Genomic DNA, 9584 nt, shown 5'->3' with positions numbered 1-9584 from the left:
TCAAATTTTATAAAATAAAAAAAAAAATACTTGTAATAGGGAATTTGTGTTCCGAACATGATAACACTCAATTACAAGCGCACCTAATAATATATATCAAATTTTAATAAATAAAAAACTGATATAATTAGGATTACATATAATAAGATCAATTATGCAGAAAAAATGCTGTCGCTTTAATTATCGTGGCCTATTTCCATCTCAATATTCAATTGCACACACAATGAAGTTCAATTGGTGGCCTCATTGGGTACCAGTTTAGTATGTTCCAGATTATCTGAATTGCAAACACAATAAAGTAAGCAATGTTATGATACCAATGAAGGAAAAGGGGGTGAATTAGACATCTAAATGATCTGAATTATTTAAGTTTGATTATTAAATATTCAATGAAGCTTGTTTACTTATAAATAAGTTTAAAATTTAAATGAATTAATTTCAAATATAAATTTGACATTCATAGCTCCCAAATAGCTTGTTTTATTGTACATGTATTTATTATCTGCATAATTATAATCCATTATTATATTTACTCGTAATTTTAGCAGTTGTTATATATTTTTCTAATAACATTCTTCTTATCTACTACGGAAGGTACGGATACATAATGCAGTCCATATGTGTTTGTTAATTTCCTTAATGTATAATTCTGTATTTTGATTATCTAGTAAACATTTTCAAAACCATTTGACACTTTCCAGTTTCTCCTTGATGATTGCAAGCTTACAGTCATGTGCTTGGTGTCAGTGAACTTTATCTACCTGAAAATAACTTGATAGTTGCTCGGTTCAGCACTCCATTAACCAAAGGAAAAAAAAAATTCCAAACAAACTCAACAATTTGGAATGTGACATAAAATTCGTGACCAAAATGTGACATAAAATTACGAAAAAAAATAATTAAAAGGAGTTCCTTTCTTTTTCATTTAAGAATTCCACAAACCTCCATCATTTTAAAATTATCATGATAAAAATTCAATGTGTTCGAGACAGGACTATTGACTTTGACCGAACTTTAAGTAATTCTGATCAAAATGTAATCCTTGTGGGTTGAAATCTGATGTGTGTTGATAATAATATTGTTCTTTGACAGGGCTTGAGATGCCGCGGACAAGGGGTGAATGCTTGTAAAAGATACTCTACCATTGAAGTTAGTAGTAATTTTACTAAGGTGACAATGTATAATAAATGCTTGGGTACCTATTATATGGATGTTAATTGTATTTATAAAGATTTGAGGTGGGTTGGATTTTTCATGACTCGAGGCCCAAGACTTATCAGTGATAATATTATCATATTTTATTCTAGTGTATTAACAAGATAAGTTTAGTTCACAATAGCATAATAAGAATTTTGTGCTTGAGCAAGGGTGTTGCCCTCATTCAACATTTAAGAAATTAGACTAGTACACAACAATGGGCCAAGATCGCTTGCAAAACGTATTGACCTTCTTAGCTTAATTCCAAACAAGATTTCATATAAATCATTCACATATGCTTCTATTTAAATATAAAAATATGAGGGCACCTGCTATTTACACCTCTTTTTTTAGTACACCCAACCCCCTTTTTACATCTCTATTATATCCTTTTTACTTAAAGGAGTATACCCTTGGGAACCCATTTTCCTTTTCAAAAGTGTCTTTCCAGAATATCATATATCTATTCTAGAAATATATTTTTGAAATTATATAAAATAGTTTAAAAAATACATTTCTAGAATAGGTATATGTTATTCTAGAAAGACATTTACGATATTAATAAATATAAGATCATTGCAGTTGTAAATGCTTATCTTACACCCTAATATTTATTAGTCTTATTTTCATCCTATAATTAATGTTCTTTAAATCTTATCTAAAATTTTATTTTTATTCTATCTTTATTATTCTTTAACCCTAATTATGAACTTCATCTTCACCTTATGGTATAGAAAAAAAAATGATTTTGGCAATGTTATGCCAAAAGTTATACCTAACTTCGTCAAAAGTGCTGAAATCTTTGGAGATGAAGTGTCAGGATCCATTAAGAAACTTGTTCTTGTTGATAATAAATTAAGTTTAACTTTAAAATTTAATTTATAGTATGTTTTTTTTATATTCTTGTTATCGTGCTTTTAAATTAAATAAGATTTTAATTATAATATATATTGACAATATGTATTTTTTTATACTACAATCCAATAGTAAATTATTATATAACTGGAAATGATTAACTTTTGTAATAATTATTTTAAGAGTTGCATTTAAATGATATATATATATATATATAAAAGAGAGAGAGAGATTCACATCATAAATTTTTTGCTAGCAACTAGTATATTAAAATTAAAGTTTATGTAACAATTATATAACACATGAAAATCTTTTTTTCAAAAAAAAAGTACAATTTGTTCTTGGTATCTTTTTGATAATTCATTGTATATATCTACCTTTTATGAATCATTGAATTGGAATATGATATGTGAATGGTTAACCAAAAGGTAGATGTGGTGGACAAAAAAAATTACTGTGTACCAATACATAATAGATGAAGGAAATGTATTGTTGGAGACATTGGAAAAAGTGTTTTATAAATACAAATTGGTGGCAAACCTTGATGGAGGATGCATAATCAAGTCCACTGTCAAATACTACACCAAAGGAGGTGCACAACTAACAAAAGAGTTTATGAAGGATAACTAAAATTACATAATAAAGATGAGGTTCAAAATTAGTGTTGAAATATAAGGTAGAATAAAAATAAGATTTTAGATATAGTTTAAAGAACACTAATAATAAAATAAAAATAAAACTAACAAACATGGGGTGTAAGATAAGTTTTTACAACATCAACATCTTAAGTTTATTACTATTATAAATGTTTTTTTTAGAATAACATATACCTATTTTAGAAATGTATTTCTAGAACTATAATATATAATTTTGAAAAAAAAATATTTCTAGAATGATGATATTCTGGAAAGAAAAATGGATACCCAGGGGTGTATTGCTTTAAGTAAAAAAAAAAGATATAATGAGTAATTAAGATGTAAAAAGAGGAATTATGGATATACTTAGTAAAAATGGATGTAAATAGCAAGTGCCAAATATGAGTAGTCAATAAATCACTTGGCACATCTCGACAGCCACTAACCGAGTGTCCACACTTTGGCTCAAGGATGAGTGCATATCCTCTAAAGAATAATAAAGCATGTGATAAAATTTTTGTAATAGAGTTTATTAGCAAGATTAAGTTTTTTATGTATAGATAAGTGCACCTGTTACATTTGTTTTAACATCTTGATATAAACCTTCTTGTATCAGGAAGACTTTTGATTTTCTCTAACCGCGGAGTATGTCTCGTTTATTGTTGTATCATTTTGAATTTAATATAATTTACATTTTTCTCAAAATAAAATAAAATAAAGCATGTGATAAAGAATAACATAAGACTCTTCTCGTTCCTTATAAAAACATTTCCTGTGCGGTCAACAAATCTATATATAAAGACATCGATGCAAGGGTTTTGATATCAAAGCTGTATAAAGACAGACGTAGTTGATACATGATATTTATGTATGTGTGCGTGTTGATTAGTAGTTGGGTGAAGTATAATATTAAAATAGATCTAGTGTGGTCAGATCCATTGTAAGAATCTTGTTTTAACAAATAGTTTTGTTACTTCATCATATATTTTACCATTTTACTTTAGAGGATCTGTATCCGTTTAAGAAATTCAAGTTTTCCAACCAACCTTAGAAGCAGTTTATTTTCGACCCAACATAAGTCTTTCATCATTTCATGTGTTGCTCCCTCCCTTTTTTTAGTGGAAAAAAAATTCTTATAATTTTTCAGTGTCAATAACCAAAAAGAATTTAAGTCGTTTAAGCTAATTTACGAATTCTCAGCCAAGTCTATTGGTCAAGCTCTCCGAGGGTTTGGTCACATACCATTTGAAAAACTACTACGTACCCCCATTTTTGTTTTGACCATTATACAAGTTGAATCACGAACATCCAAAATTTTGAAAAGGAGAGGCAAAAAATAAAATAAATAAATAAACCTATTTTTTTAACACGTTCTTGACTAATCTCAGTGTATGTGAACAAATATAATTTTTTTTCTTTCAATAAACTGAAGTTATTCGATTTCCTGATATGAAAATTATTAATTTCCCTTAAATCCAATTGAGAAATTAAAATAGACTAGCCAAGTATATGTAAATTTTAGACAAAAATTGACTATAATGCTAATTTTAAAAATCCTATATGTTTGCAAAAAGGATAAACTAGAAACAAAATATGATCAATTACAGTTGTGCCTATTTTTTAATTTTTTTTAAGAAAAGATTGTTAAATTAAAACCGAATTGTTGGGTGTTTTGTGCATTACCATATTGTTGGGTGTTCTTGACTTGGAAGATTTCCTCGTAAAGACCAGCTCATTGGGTTGGTGACGCAGTTCAAAGACAGTTCCCAATTCACACTAACTTAAGTATAAATCACTTCCTCTTTTTTTTTTTTTTTTTTCTTTCTCCCAAGCCGGTTGTTACTCGAAAGGTTCATCGCAATGATGAAGGCTTTGAAGTCATGAGGTTTTGTAATTTGGAAATAGACCAAAACATGGAATCAATTTTCAATGGAGTGCCAGCATAAGTCTAGACACTTATACCCAATTAATCTCTTTAATTTCTAAAGCTTTGTGTGTCTCCCCATTGAAATTACTTGTTCTCTGGTTGGTATTCTCCCATTAACTATCCCAACGCCTCAAAACTGCCATATATTGAGATGATAAATTGATAATGAGAGTTGAGTCAAGGTCAGTAACGTACAAATTGCTTCCATTATGTGAATAAAATTAAGTTAAACCTTTTGATCTTAATATAATTTTGGAATGTGATAGAAGTATGCCACTAATTAATTTAAGTCCCTGACCTACCACCATGATGTAAGGCTATGATGTCAACTTCCACTACCATCCAACATTTGAACTTTTGCCATTAATAACCTTAGATTGAAAACGGAGAAATTTTTACACAGAAATTAACCATAGATATGTATATGGGATTTTCAACAAAACTGAAAAAACTTGTACACATATCTAAATATCAATTGAATAAATAATTCTTTCCGTCCTAAACTATGAGACATAGTTAATTAATTTATATTTATTAAAAAATTAGTTAATTTAGTTATAAATATTAAATTATTCTATAATTATAATATTTTTTTTCAAAATTTTAATACCTAAGTACTGATGGTGTAATTTTTTTTAGAGAAAAAAGTTATACACTAAGAATATAAAAAGTTAAGGTTAAAAAATTATTTTATATTACTAATGCATAATTTTTTTCTCTTTATTCAATTTTAACCTTAATTTTATTGAAACCTTATCCATCTTTTTCAATCTTCATAGGAGAGAAAAAAAACAATTTAAGATATTTGAGTAAAAAATAATTAATACACAAGAAAATTGAAATGAAGTTTTATAAAAAAAAAGGACTTTTTTTTTCCTTCAAATCTGTGTGTTATAAATGGATGGAGGGAGTACATGCTTAGAGAAAAAATTCTAAGAAGCTAGAGTAAAAGAGACTCGAGAGATCTTAGCGAACCTTATTATACATGGCCTAAGCATTAATGAGAGATTGCATCTATTTATATCGTGCGTCCTTTAACAATTTTCATAACCATTTTATGCTATTTGTTAAAAGGATGTTGCATATTGCATTACTTTCACAGTTCACAAACGTGTGGAGCGGTGCTTATTGCACCTTACACATGTGTTATAAGGCTCTGAAACCCAATGTTAAGCCTGAATCATTAATATTTGTGGGCATTGCTAGCCCACTAAAACAATTCAGGTACAGTCTAATGGTCAAGTTTCATTCTATTATCTTTAAAGACTCAGTCACCTTTAAGGTTATAAAATTTGAAAATTTATGTAAATTTGTGAGAGTTCTATAAACTTGATTCGTACACTCAATTCGTAAGAATTTACTTCATATAAAAATAATAACAAAATATTTATAAATAACATACTAATTAAATATTTCAACAATATAATAAAACAAAACAATAGATCATAAAGTTTAGAATATTAGACAAGTGGTCTTAATAACTTAAGAGAGGGGGTGAATTAAGTTTCAAAATTTTCCCACTAACAAATTTTAATCCTATTTTAAATGATATATGATAGACTCTAAATACAAAAAAAGAAGGATCAATCAATTTAATAATATTCTTTTAACTGCGCAAGATAAAGTAAATTGCAATAAAATAATTGAGATAAGAGAAGAGAGAAATACAAACTCAATTTATACTGGTTCGGTCACTTTCTGTGCCTACGTCTAGTCCTCAAACAACCTACTTGAAATTTTCTACTATCTCTATAAATCATTTACAGTCTTTGAACACACCTTGGGATCCCTCACCCTTATGTTCAAGATTCTTGTTCGAGCCCTGCATAACCCCGAACTTTATCGGAAAGTGTACCAAGTCGTTAAAGTAATAATAAAACGGTAAGAAACCGAGTATCGAACTCTGGGAACTTGTTTCATTTGGTGAAGTTTCATTCAGCAAGCAGACATTGATATAAAGTCATGTAAACATAATTAAACCAAAGATGTATATGATGTAAATCTAAAATAACTACAAATGCGCTTATCAAAACGGGAGAGAAAACAAATGATTAAAACGTTGGGTCCTTCTACTGAACGCTTGATGTAATTAAAATATTTTTTCTCTATTTAATGTTATTTCTGTGTTCTATGTTGAGGACTAAAATATCAAACACCGATTCCTCGCGTGAATGGACTAATTCTAATTAAATCTCATTCTCGGATGTCTCGTCGAACTTAGCCTAACTAAACAACATTACAATCATAGCATATCAAAAACTAAAACCTTCCACTCTATGTCTAGCAATGCAGTTATCTAGCCCTGCTCTATCCAGTTCTAAGGATTAATACATTTTCCAATGCTAAAAATCCTAACTTTACACACCAATGGATGATCAGACCAAAAGCATGCAATAATTAAGTGCAGATAGAAGCAATGAACACATAAAACAACTTTAAATAGATAGTTAAGAATTTACATCAAGTTTCAACAGAATTTCCCAACAGAGATACTTAGCCTTTCATCGCAAGACAACACCTTTCAGCTACAAGATGAGGATTTAAGAAGAAAATAACAGATTACACAGTGGTGAGGATGTCTCCTTCACCTTTAGGAACCTATAAATTACTCCTAAACCTAAGATCCTCTTGAAAGCTGAGGTTTTTGGCTTCCTTGCTCTGTTTTTGTGCCTTTGTTCTGCTCTCTACGTTCCAATTCACGCTCTCTCTTAGCCTTTATGCTTTGATTTTTCCAACTTCAGCCTTAAAAAGGGCTTTCTGTCCTTGAAGGCTCTCTTAGCTCCATTTTCGCGCTTAGCGCGAGTTAGTGAATATCCCCTGAGCGAGCTGGGTACGCTTAGTGCGGGAAGAGACAAACGCCTTGCTAAGTGAGCTGATGACGCGCTGAGCGCGCAGATGTTTCTCAGATTCTCTTCCTGATTCTCTCAACTCGCTAAGCGGGCTGAGTGCCTCGCTTAACGCATGATTCTAGCTAAGCACACAAGCCTCGCTTAGCGAGACACCATCTGCAAGCTTTCACAATCTTCATCCTTTTTACCTGAAACTGAAGTTGAAACACATTAAATTCACACTATTGGGCATTTCTACTGAACAAAATTAAACTAAACCTAAAAATATGTACAATCCTACAAAAAGAACCATAAATTGGGGAAAAGATAAACATTTTATAAAATTTTTCTATACAAAAGTTAGTTGTAAATGACGACTAACAATTCTCACAAGTCAAGAGACAAACAGTTTCTTGATTACAACTGAGTTTATGAGATGTACAAATTGATTTCTCTCCTTTAGAGTAAATGATACAAATTGAAGATCTTAGAAGAATTCTCAATAGATTTGCAAGTGTTTGGCCAATAGTTGTTTATAGAGCATTTGACAATTAGTTCTTTTAGAATATCTCTCTTTTACTTTTCAAAGTCCGACACACATATATATAGGCCCATTGTGCCTTTTCAAAATGGTTTGAAGAGATGTGTTTTTTTAAAAAGTTTTTCTGAAGTTTTCTTACTAGTAATCAATTACAGGATTCTGGTAATCAATTACACAATTATATTTCTGAAGAGTAATGACTTTTCAAAGGTTTTTTTGAATTTTTTCCACTGGTAATCGATTATAGGATTCTGGTAATCGATTACACAGATAAAATTCAAACAATTTTGTGTCATTAGTTAAAAATATCTTCATAAACTCTCTGGTAATCGATTACACAGTCTGATAATCGATTACGAGTTCAAAAATATCTTTTTGAACTGATTTAGCCTTTGATAAAAGAATGTTTGATACTAAAGATGTTGAGGCCAAACTAAAGCAATCAAATTGAGATTCTTTAAACAAATATACTAAGTTCTTATCTTAGATTTACTTGATCTTGTTCTTTTGACTTGATTCAATCCATGCTCATCAAGTAACTTTTTTGGCATCATCAAAACCTGCATGATATTTATTCATATTCTCTCCCTTTTTGATGATGACAATCATCTTTAGGTAATACTTTAACATAATCAAAACCTGCATGATATACATTTACATAGAATATTTAAATAACCAAGTCTAGTAATAATACATCACTACTAGATAATAACTTGTAGAGGTTATAGTATTGGTAGATCATTCTCATCAAGGGTTTGTTGTTATTAGAGAACAAAGGTTTGATATTATTAAAGATGTGAATTTTATTTTTGAGAATAACACACTAAGTGAAGGTATGTTGAATGCTAAATAGAGAAAAAAACAATAAAAAATGACTTATATTTTTGTCTAATTTTTTTAACTTGCTAACTCGTTGACTCGATGATAAACTTGAGAGTCTATCAAGTTTACTTAAATTTTATAGAGTTTGTCCGGAATCTACTAAAAAAAAGTTTACTCAAGAGTCAACTCGCAGAGGACAAGTGGACTCGTAAACTCGTAAAAGTTAACGAGTTAACTTGAGAGTTTAATAACCATGATCACCCTTATAAATTTAAATTTAATTTTGTATATCTTATTTGACCAAATTGGTAGGACGATACACTGCATAGAATAAATACACACAATACTCCATTATCACACCTAGGCTATACATTATATGGTTTGTTGAGGTTTCTTGAATCTCTAATTATTATAATTTCTTAGAGTTGTTCTCAAGTGTGGACCTCGCTACTATTCAATTATAAATTGTTGTGTTTTATAATAATTATTTTATGAATTATAAAAATAAATTTTAATTAGTTAACCGTGTTAAAACTTTTAGACTAAAAAGTGTATGCCTATTAGAGTTATATTCATTTGAATGCTCATGATATGAAAATTTTACTTAAGAACTTCTCTTGCAAATGATATATTTTTCTATATATGAAAATTAAGAATAATTTTACAAAACTTCAAGAGTTTTGGTCTATTTACTTGTTTTTATATTTAGTTAATATATATTTATTATAATTACACAAATGAGACATTGTTTTTACTCAACTTTTTGTTTTCAATTTTTT

This window comes from Glycine soja, chromosome 12, assembly GCF_004193775.1.
Source record: "Glycine soja cultivar W05 chromosome 12, ASM419377v2, whole genome shotgun sequence".
NCBI classification, from domain to species: domain Eukaryota; kingdom Viridiplantae; phylum Streptophyta; class Magnoliopsida; order Fabales; family Fabaceae; genus Glycine; species Glycine soja.
Note: the sequence above shows the minus strand (reverse complement) of the source record.